Here is a 12,371-nt window from a genome sequence, read left to right as displayed (position 1 = left end):
ATCTTTCAAAAACTAGAATTGGCCATCTTCCATGAAGTTTCGTATAGTTGATCTACATATAGAGTGATTGTGGTATATTACTCTTTGCTTCTAGTTTGTTTGCATTGTCTAGAAGTTTGTTAACCAAATACATGTTGTAACTTGTTGTGAGAATCTTTAGATTTTTGGTCTTATTAATTATTCGAGGTTATTGCCGATTTATGTGGACATTTACCTATGTTTATGTCTTATGATGTTTTAAGATGAAGATTTGCTAGATTTATTCCTCACACATCTCCCGCATGAGGCACAAACTATGATTGAAGTGGTGTTTATGCTTAATAGCATTCATCAAGAGTAGGATGTGAGGATTTCAATTTGGAGAAACTAAGTATCTTATTTACATGCAACATGGATCCCCACTCTTCATGGGATATTATTGACATATTTTGAGTCATTGTACATACACACAAGATGTGAGGAAACTATTAAAACATATTTCGTTGAAGATAATATTGTTGCATCATTGGGCCTAAAAAAACATAAACACAAAATTTGACCGTAAACAAAGAAATTGGTGTAAGGAATTTAGACCTAATAGTCTTTTGATCAATTGCACAACCTAAGAGTTTCCCCTCAAATGCCTTCTTTATGGTTGCATTTTTGTGTCAAATACTTTTATTGTTGTTAATCGTAAGTCGCAAGTCCTGTACATTGCACTCCGCACTAACAATATTAAGGCTGCATATACTTTTTCGTTAGTTTCCACTTTCCCCTAATTTGTCGCATAAATTTAAGGTGGTCGACCTTTTTAGCATGGACCCAAACAATCTTGGTCTTATCGTGTTCACGTGCAAGCTTTTGGCACACCTGACAAGTGGCAAAAGCATCTAGGTGTCTTCAACATACTTCTAGAAAATAAAACAAATGCAGCATCAGACATAAAGCATATCTATCCAAAAGAGTTCCATTTTGTCAACGACCTTTAATCCAACTTTAGCTTGGCTGTCTATGGGATGGATAACATCCGGAACAATATCCACTTTTCTATATAGGCTTGATATTATCACATGTCGAAATGTGGTAGGTGCACACAAATATCCATCCTATGTAACATATTCTTCATATTCGTTATGTCAAAAGTTTAAGTGAAATATATAAAACTACCAATGAAGGTTTATTATTCCCATGGTAATTGAATATTTAACCGTCCTAAGGGTAAATGAATTGACACATTATTAGAGTTTGAACCACACTTCCACAATGGATTTAGCATATAGAACTTTAAATTGTAAAGAAGAGTTTGTAGCATAAGTACCTACCGTAATAATGTTCGAACTATTTGGTTCGACTTCACCATGTTTGGTGTAATGCAATACTACCATGCTTATTTGCCAAGCTAAAGGGAATTAACCTTCATTTTAAGGTATGGTTAAATAGGATGATTAATATTTTGCCAATGGCCCTCAAATTTACTTGAGTTGTTCCAACATTAGACTAGTTGCATCCAATGTTAGCATTTGGTAAGATGGAGCCCATTGAGAATGGTATGTAATAACAATGGCATGCCGCATAACAAAGGAGGGCCAAGGAGGGGATAACAAGAAAACAACTTGGTCAAAAAGTTTCCGTAAAAAACGTTGATAGACACTCTTTTATAGATTTCCATCTTTATTATCTTTTATCGAACACAATATTAAAGACTCAATTTCCCACAAATGAATTTCCACTTTGAAAGGAGGCTTGGATCATAGGAGGCAATTACTAGTTGCATTATCAGCTTTTATGTATAAATCACACCATAACTCTTAATGAAAAGAAACAAAACTTCTCAATCCTTTCGATGAAATCGAGAAGAAAAGAAACTATGTCATTATACCCGCATACAATTAATAATATCAACATGTATGTAACATGTTTCAAAAAATCATTTCTACAAGTGCATATTTATGTCTAAATTATTTTTGGATCATTCTTAACTGCAACTTGAAAAAACATTACTACAAAATGTCTATAACTTTTAGAGAATAGTGGTCAACCATAAATTGAATAAACATTACTAGGAGAGAAATAACTAACATGATAATGTTTTGTCTCTCTTGCTCTCTCTTCCTTCTCTCATTGTCTTCCTTCCTTCTTTCTCTCTCTTCAGCACTTTGGCTCTTGTGGACCTATAATCCTACTACTTTGTGATAACAAACATAGTATTAAGGATGTTCAAAGACGAAAACGAATGAAAGTAGAGATAAGCAAATTCGAAGAAGCATAGTCCCAAAAGCACAAATATATGCATTTAAGTTTTACCTACTTTGCGTCTTGGGGGCTTTATTGTCTATATATCAAGACTACACCACGTGCATTGAATGGCCATTAAAAAAAACTAGAAAGATCTGCAATATTTCAGGATATAAAGCATATACAATCTTTCCCTATCGAGTTTTGGAATGCGGCCTTCATGTGTTATTGTTTTATAAGTACCTTATTGAATTTAAAAATCCCTTCTCATTTAACTTATATGAAGTGATGTTATACCTCATTCCAAACATTGGCATAAAATTGGCACATGTTACTGCATGCAAAAATTATAACTAGCGTGCTTTAGAATGTGTCAGAAACCTAAATCATTTGTGTTAAGTGAAAGTAATGAAATTTTACTCATGCAGTGTGCTATGTGTGAAGTTGAATTCATTTCAATAACACTAAAATGTAGGCATTATATAATATTTTTGTGCTAAATGAAGTTAACAAACTTTTTACAAATGTAGAGCTACGTGCGAAGTTGAGGAAATCATTTCAATGATAACACTCAACCTTAGCCAATATTTAGATTTATTTTATTTTATTTTATCCAAAAAAGATACTACATTGGTATTAAGAAACGCCCTAAGGCTATACATAAAAGATGCACCTTTTAGAATGAGCCCCTTTCTAAATTCTAATCGTCAGCTTAAATAATATTGCAGTGGTGTAGAGTAGAACCACTCCACCTTATCAGAAATCCATCTATAAAATATTTCTTTGTCCTAGATGACATGAAACTCCAATCGTTTGAGTTCCGCCTATTGCGCATTACCCATTATGTTATCCAAAGAACCTCTGAGATTATGCACAATCTTTGTCTAAATCCTAGAAATTATATGGGTAGATCGTTCAACCACATTTTGGAACACCTTCAAACATTGAGCCTTCCAAATAAATCAATTTGTGATACTACTTACCAATTGCCATATTTCAGGTTTATCAATCTCTATTTGTGGATTCAAAGGTATAAATACTTTTTGCATTAAACCAGGTCTCATAGCAAGTGCATCTACAACATCCTCTTGTTCATATACCATTTCTTTATCTTATACCATTGCCCATAATACAAGACCCCACATATACACTACTCGACGATATACTGGTATTAATAGTGTCATAAATTCTTTTCCATATTTCCATTGTAAAGTCACAACTTCACAAACAATGCTTAGTAGTCTCTACTAGATTCGTACAAAAAGGGCACATATTGTGTGCATTTCCCTTTCTCCAACCATTAACTAGTAGAGCTCTATGAACCAATAACCAATGGAAACAAACAATTTTCCTACTCATTTTTATGCCCTACGACCATTTCCAATTTTGTTTGAGATGTTGTGGAAAAAATAGAGTGATTATTTTAATTTCCTCAAGTGAAAGTTAAACTTGTAATTGAAAAGAGAGAGAGAGAGAGCCGGGGGAGGGGGGGAGAGAGAGAGGGAGAGAGTTGGCATTGATAATCCAAGCAAACTATTTCACTTAAGGGCAGGGCAACACAAGGTCATTTGGTCATATATTTCATTTTTACATATAGACTTTTTTATGTACATTTTTGGTACATAAAATGAGGAATATCACGAACAGTGTCTGTATGGTATTTAAAAATATTTTAGATGGCTCATATACATGTAAATGCCCCATTAATATATGAGTGCATGTAGTAAGTTTTTTTCTTACAATCATGGTAGTTCTTGCTCTTCCATAACGTGTTGCTCTATGGACTTAATAAATCTATTCTAGTCTATCATAAACCATCATTATTTTTAAAGAAAATAATTTAAGTACACATTACTATCTAAAAAAAAGCAGTGCTGAGATCGAAGTTGTAAACCATTGAGGGCACATTGGTGTGTAAAGTAATTGCAAATTAATATATTATGATAAAGTGTGATTGTAAGATACATGACCAATTAACTTCGTAATGATCCCTTTTAATTGGTCCTAAATTCTAAAGTGGAAATTTTGTGTATGATGACATGATCTACTTCTTCAAGTAGAAGAGACATAAAAACATATGGTTGACATGAAAATGAGGGTCAAGAAGGTCATGTGATGAATGCCCACACTCCATAGTTGCAACTTGCACCTATAAACTTAATGAACCCACACATGCATGACCTTCCACTGCTCCTGCAATGGCATCTTGCTCATGGAAAGAAACAACATTTGTTGATATATTAGAGAGAGACAGAGAGAGAGAAAGATCAAAGTGTGCATTATGCTCATAGAAGAGAGTCTCACAAGAGATGGGACAAAAAATGGTGATTAGGAGAAGAAAGCAACCATGAAGAAATTGAAAAAAGTAAATGTCACATCCAAAATGCCTTAATAATTTGATGCATACAAGTCCCATTCTACATAAGTAATATTGTACAATGTATATACCTACATATAATAATACACTTACAAGTAATAGGATAGTTGGTTGAGTGTCAATGACCTTATTGGGGACCTACCGCATGAAGCGGAGAATTCGTACCCTACCGCATGCTTTGACCCCTCAATCCATAACATCTTTCATTTTCTTGCAATATTCAACTTCTTTCTTCCTCCTCTTCTAGCCACTCACTTTATAGGTGTTTCACATATTGTTGTGCCTACCATATATCATATATGTCTGATTTTTGTGGCCTTGCTTTTTATTTTAAAATTCACTCCTTTAAAATGTGGCTTGCACATGGATCCTTCTTCATTCCGCCAATGTTGCGTAATATTTAAATTTCACTCTATCAAACCATGATGTGACATCCAATTGTTGTTGTTGTTGTTGTCGATTGTTCCTAACCTACCCCAAATATATGACATTTTCTTTAATCAATCAAGCTTCTTCCATGAAAACCTTGTTGCCGCTGCTTGCACTTTAGATGTTGTTTGTACTCATCTGCTTCTTGTGCACGGCCACTTGGGTGAGTGTTGTTGGAGACCACGCTAACTCTCATTTTCTTGAACCAACGTGGTCTAATGTTTCTCTATTGTTTACTTGTCATAATTCTAAGAGTGCCTTAACTTAGGCAATTGCACATTTCTCTTACTAATGTTTTGGAAAGCCACATTTCTTCAACCAATGAGAGTTAGCTCATTGATTACATGTTAGTTTATACGTTGTCTTGGTGATACCCACCATCAATTCTTAAACACATGCATTGAAAAACTTTGGCTCTTTAAAAATATGCTTGCTTCTTGATCACGTGAAATACATAAAACTTACTTTTCCACCTCAAGATATTTTTTATTTTCTTGAATTTGTTACACAAAATCAAGGCACAAAGGCTACCACAAACCCACCCACGCATGTATCCTTATACTAGGTTAACAATGAGCATTGGATTTTTTTATGGATGGTTGTTCATAATTGTAAATTGATGTGCTTGCAAAAAATCCGTTGATCTTATCCTAAAAGATTGATTGAACATTATTGATATCAAATGGGGGGTCCAATATTGCTTTAACCATCACTAAGATGATATAGTATTGGGTATTAGAATGAGGTTTGTCAAAGGAAATCTAGTCGCATCGGCCCATGATACGTGTCGAGGATTCATCTTTATCAAATGATATATTTTTGTAGTGCTTTAATAAAGCAATAGGATGGAAGATTAATTTAAGACATCGCAAAACCCACATAAGATGCATAATATATGCTTTCATGGTTTTCACATGCATAATATCTCTACTATGTCCTTTGCATTAGAATTTTTTTAACAATGAAATCAACCATCAAATTATCTTTACCATTGTCATGTAATTAGTTGTTACCAATACTCAAATTTTCAACCACAACAAACCACTATGTTTTGTTGTGATAGGTAATATCATCCATCATAGTATCTCGATTTAATCATCCAAGATAACCAAACTTGTGACCTATCTAGTTTTTGTTTGTTTGTTTTAACAATGAAATCAGCCATCAAATTATATTTATCATTGTCACATAATTAGTTGTTACCAAAGCTCAAATTTTCAACCACAACAAACCACTATCTTTTGTTGTCACAAATAATATCATCCATCATAGGATCTTGATTTAATCATCCAAGATAACCAAACTTATGATTATCTAGGTTTTGTTTGTTCTTTTAAATAATTGATCTTCATGTAGGTTATTTGAATTTTTTAATCCCTAAGCTAATGTATTAGAATTTAGTTTACTTAAGAATACACGTGTTCCAACTATGAGTAAGAAAGGGCCATAATTTCATAGAACTCCAATTGAAGTTTTGTTGGTTATGGGAAAAATAACATATGAAGAAAATAAAATCTAAAAGGTGCACTCCCAGGTTTCAAAAATTATCGTACGAGCAATGTGTAGGTATGAAATTGGCAATGTGTGGCTAGAAAGTGTCTACAAGAATTCCTACTTAATCAAGAATATGGTATGATGCTATTGCACCCAAAGCAAGGATGTCAACCTACGTTACAACTTACTACACTACGATGAAATGCTGATAAAATGATTTCAAGTTGGTTATGCAACCACTCACCATCCTCACTTTTCTTCTCTATCCCCACATGAAACTTGTCATTTGTCTTTTCGTTTGGTTATATTCCTCAAACCCATGCTTGGCTTTTTTGTCCCTTTCTCTAGTTTTGCTTTAACACGTTTCACTTGTATTTCAACTTGAGGAAGAATCTATGTTTCTATCATTTCTATTTTTCGTTCCTTTGAGGTAGGCATTGGATAATAGTACAAATGCACATGTGATGCCACCCCCTCCCCGGCTACATACCCATACACCTACCTATACATAATCACTGTATTATTTCATTGGATGATGTCTTCTTCTCAATTTATTGTTCATCGTGTCAACAAGTATGTGCATTTACTGCTAAATCACACAACAAGTCACATCAATAGAAAAACTTTTATGCCTTCAAGAAGTTTTCTTCTACCACCAGTTCCTTGTACATGTCGATAAGAGTTGCCATTTCTCTTTCAATTGTGGGGAAACATTATTCTCATTGATTTGTCATCATTTTCTTATATGAATTTTCTACTAATATCAACCTTGAAGTACAAAAAAAGATGATGCTTTTGCACATGCTCCCGTGATAGAACTACTAGGCTTTGAAAGGAAAATATCACTTCTTTCTCCTCGTAATGTCAATAATCATCTCAAATTGTAAGATTTCTAATTGCACAAACACTCATTTGTGGTGTTTCAAATTTTAGAATTTAGGTACACGAAGTGTGCATATAGAAATATGTTTATGTCCTTCCAATTTCTTCATTTTTAATTGCTCATAAATGTTTACACCATCTTCCTTTATATATATATTCACATGTGTATATACACATAAACTTTTCACGTATGCACATCGATAGGTAGTATCCTATACTATTTGTTAGAGCATTACTATTTACGAGTGTGCGTGTGCAATTAGAATCAATTGATTTCATGTTTTCTTTCTTGTTTTGAAACATTTATTTCAATGTCATGTTTTGGAAGTGCTCTCCGATAAAACACTTCAACCTTATATTAACTAATACTGGCATCATGTGCCAATTATTTGGTGTTAATAATTAGGTAAGTAATTAAGGATTAATTAGTACCTAATTATGTGATTAGTTGATAAGCGGAAGATTATGTGATATGTGTGTGTATGTGTGTGAGAGGAAGAGAGAGAGAGAGATACAATACAAGATGGGGAATGAGTAAGTATATTAAATTAGCATTATCATCATCAAATCCAAAAATACCCACAATGAGGTATATATAAATCTCATGTGCAAAGGTGCACATGTGTGAGTAGAATATAGGTACTAATTTGTAAGTCCTATATTAAATGTACTTAGGAGTGGAGGATCTAGAATATCCCACTTAAGTACAAGGTCCTTTTTAAGGTGTTATAGTCAACACCTCTAACTAGATTCTATCTAGGTAACTATGAAGTTACATTGTTGACTAACTAACTAAACTAAATTGAGCTTGATCTCTCAACATTTGGCATCATGCATATATAACATCTTAGTTGATTTAAAGTGAATATAAACTATATTCGATAAGTAAATAGAAGTTGCGTACCTTTTTTCATTAATTTATCCATCTTTTGTTTAATAAATAACACATTAGGTGTTAAACAAAATGTGATGCATACCTACATGTTTTTATACCATTCAAAAATATAACAGAAAGTCACATGGCCACTTTTCCTCATTTTCTTAGATTGTGCATTCATAGCCATTGCATGCCATGTGGAGCACCCTAGGGGTAGGAGTGGCATACATATCTACAAGAATTAAAGCATCCGCAAATAGTACTAAACTCTTAACTTCTTCCAAACTCATTTAAAACTTATATTTATTAGTATTGTCTAGTTGCAAACATCCCATTTAGAAAGGCTTGGGTGTTTGCGAGTGTGGTGAGATACTATATCAAATTGATAATTTCAAGTAATGCAAAGTTGGGATGCTAGGTACATGTTTCTTCTATAGTAAAACTCCACAACATGAGGTTGGCATTGCACTTCAATAAAAAAACATTATACTCATTGTGCCATCATCCAAGATTCAAAGTATGTCTTTTATCCTTGGGTCTTTGGGCTTAACAACAAGTTCCCAAACGGTCTAGCCATCTAGACTCCAAAACCGTAGGTATTATGGATCTCTAACTTAAATCACAACTTGGATCTACAAACATTAAAGTCATTGCAATTGAGACCATTCAAGTTGTTTTCAACATAAAGACCTCACTTCATGGGCTATCCTTGAAGAAGAATAAAGTTCCTTTTCTTTTGCACAATGGATCTATTGCCTTATCCATCAAGACCTCACAACTTACAATGCTAGGGATCATAGGTCTAGATCACAACTTGGCATCACCAACATTAGACAATCATCGATCGAGACCATTCAAGTTGTTTTCAGCTTAAAGATCTCACTTCATGGGCTATCATTCATGAAAAACAAATTTCCCTTTCTTTTGCACTAACAATCTATGGAGCCTTTGAAGTTGTCTTCAACTTCCACATAATAATAATGCCATACAACATATAATGTAAACCATCAAGACAAAGGTCTAAGGGATGGAAGGGAAATGCTTGCCCAAAAATAGGGAGGATGTCACTAATACCGATAGTTGGATTTTAGAAAGATGGACAATATATGCACATAGACACATGCGCCTGAGGGAGCATGTTCATAGTCTCATTATTAACTACTCTGAAGATCAACATGATTCCTAGTATTAAAAAAAAGATTCTACCACTATCTATATCTACACATTTCTAAAGAATTTTCATCCTCAGAAGTTCAAAGTAAAAGGAATTGAAGACGATTTCTCTTTAGGTCTAGTTGTTGCTCCACCTTTTGTTGCCACTTATAAAACTTCTAAGAACCTAAGCCTTATAAAATCTATGAGAAGGTATGACGAACCACAAGGGTCTTCAACTAAAGGGGAGAGTTTTACACACTCAAGTTTTGTTATGGCTTCAATAGAAGGTATAGTTGGTTTCCTTTGTACATATGGAACTTTATGCATGAGCCTTTGTAGTTAGCTACCCTCGTTGACAAGCCCCTTTGTAGGTACTCCTCACAAGTAGCCCAAGTTCATCCATTCTTGGGCCTTTATCAATTACCTTGCTTCCATTAGGATGATGTAGGAATTGTGTTGCATACATGTGGACTAAAATGGGCTTCTATATGCGAGAAGAAAGAAATAAGCAAATCAAGAGAAAAGATCAAAGTTAAATATAGTGATCAAGATTATGTGGGATGAGATAAGGTAAACTATAGATAAAGTATCATGACACAATATAGATAGAAGACAAAAAATGAATTGAAGGAAATATGCCCAAAACCCATATCTCCACATCCTATTTGTAACAATCGCCTTAAATGTGATGTCTTGTAGTGTCCTTGTTGAAAGCTTACTTCTTCTTTGTGTGTTCTTCTTGAGAATTACCTCGAGGTCATTGCTTGGGAACAGACAGATAGGAGTGGGTGTAAATCTCTCTCAAGCTACTAATACTTAAACTAATTACTAATACGAACTCTAACATTACTATCTAATCACATTCACAAGTCAAGACATTAACACCTAATTGTGAAGAACTCTACCACATTCTCATGCATTAGATAGAAGAGAGATGAGACAAGAAATCTCAAACACGACCTAGCCTTTATTAGCCTACTTAATTAGTATAAGCTTGAGTTAATTAACAATTAGGCATAGAGCTTGAGATTAAAAAGTGATTAAGGTGAGAGAGAAAAGCTCAAGGTTAAGTAAGTAACAATCGACGACAGTTAGGTTTGGTTCGAGGGTGTCAAAGTCAATCTGTTTAAAACTGAACCGTTAAAAAAAATTGAAACTTAAACTGAACTGAATCGAACCACAACCTGTTTAAACCAAACTGTTACAAAATATTCAAGTTCAAACAAAATGGTTTTAGAGACTTTCAAACTTTTAAACCTTTAAATCGTTAAAACTGCAGTTTCACCATTTGGTTTTAGGTCAAAGTTCAAAATTTCACACATTAGTTTTAAACATTTTAAAATTCTCAATATTTCAAAATTTAAAGATTTTTCTTAAAATATCAAAATTAGGCTTAAAATGTTCAAACAGATATTTAAGAAAATGATCAAGTGTAGATCCTAAACCGCTGTCGTGGAGGTTTCCGACCACTAGGAGAAAGGTTCGTAGGATGCGTGTGAACAAGGGTGTGCATGTATACACATGAACTAGTCTTTGTACAAAACAAATGTAAATAAATAGTACATTAATAAGTACAAGAGAAGATAGTTAATAGGTACCTATGGGCCACGGAAAGAGAGAGGAATTATCAAAGTTCAAAATTTCACATATTAGTTTTAAACATTTTAAAATTCTCAATATTTCAAAATTTAAAGATTTTTCTTAAAATATCAAAATTAGGCTTAAAATGTTCAAACAAATATTTAAGAAAATGATCAAGTGTAGATCCTAAACCGCTATCGTGGAGGTTTCCGACCACTAGGAGAAAGGTTCGTAGGATGCGTGTGAACAAGGGTGTGCATGTATACACATGAACTAGTCTTTGTACAAAACAAATGTAAATAAATAGTACATTAATAAGTACAAGAGAAGATAGTTAATAGGTACCTATGGGCCACGGAAAGAGAGAGGAATTATAGGATGCAAGGGTAGAAAATCACGAGGGAATCTCTAACCGAAACGGTTATCAGAATGACCTAATGTAACCGACCCTCCTTGGCGCTATAAAGGGAGGGAAGGATGAATGTTAGAGGGGATCGATCATTTTTGAGTGGGAGGTGCTATCAGATTGTCGAGTGCTATAGGTTTCCTGTTCTATTTATTCGGTTCGGTGGTGTGAGGCCTCTGCTTGTGTAGGTCGCCTGTGTGCTCCCGACCGGAGGCTCACTTTTGTGTGTGGGTGCTGAGCTCGAAGCTCTATTTCCAGCCTAGGGACAACCTTGTATTCTTTCTCAGTTTTTAATCGATTTCTTGACATTGTTGTATCTGATGCTCTCTGTTGATCTACCCTTTTCGTGTTAATAATAGATTCTTTATCTTTTGTAATCGGAGAGGTTTCACTTCCTCTCTCCTCTGTTCTACGCTTCCCTACTTGTTCCTGCGAGCCCGTGTGCTCAACCTTTGGAGTCTGGTGAGAGAGCTGGGTTGGAGACGGTCCTACGAGCCTAGAAGCCACTCATTCTTGAGCTCCCTAGTCTGATACCCCGGTGACCCCGCCCAAGCCGACCTGCTAGCTACGGATTTCCGCGACATCTTTGGTGAACCCGATGTGAAAAGGGCGGTAGGGGAGTAACAATGAGGGGTGACAAGCTAGCGCAAGCAATGGCAGTTGTTGTAGAATGCCTCATGAATGCTCAAGAGAGCTCTACTGGCCTCGATAGGGCCGTAGAAACCATAATCGGCACATCAAGCTGATTTAATGGCAAAGACCTCACGAACTATCGAGAAGCGTACAAGGCTGAGATGCTCATGCGGAAAATCTCAGAAGAGAGGCAACTAGCAGGGTTCGCACGAGTCGCAACACCGAGCATCCATTCCAAGGTGCTCGAAGTACAAGCCGACTATTGCAACTAGTCAGAGTTCGAGGAGCGGCTCCTAGAAAGATATAGCCTCAACGACTCCCTC

This window comes from Azolla caroliniana, unplaced genomic scaffold, assembly GCF_043228905.1.
Source record: "Azolla caroliniana isolate FFs.n. ecotype wild unplaced genomic scaffold, voAzoCaro1.0.p SCAF_5, whole genome shotgun sequence".
In the NCBI taxonomy this organism is placed as follows: Eukaryota; Viridiplantae; Streptophyta; class Polypodiopsida; order Salviniales; family Salviniaceae; genus Azolla; species Azolla caroliniana.
Note: the sequence above shows the minus strand (reverse complement) of the source record.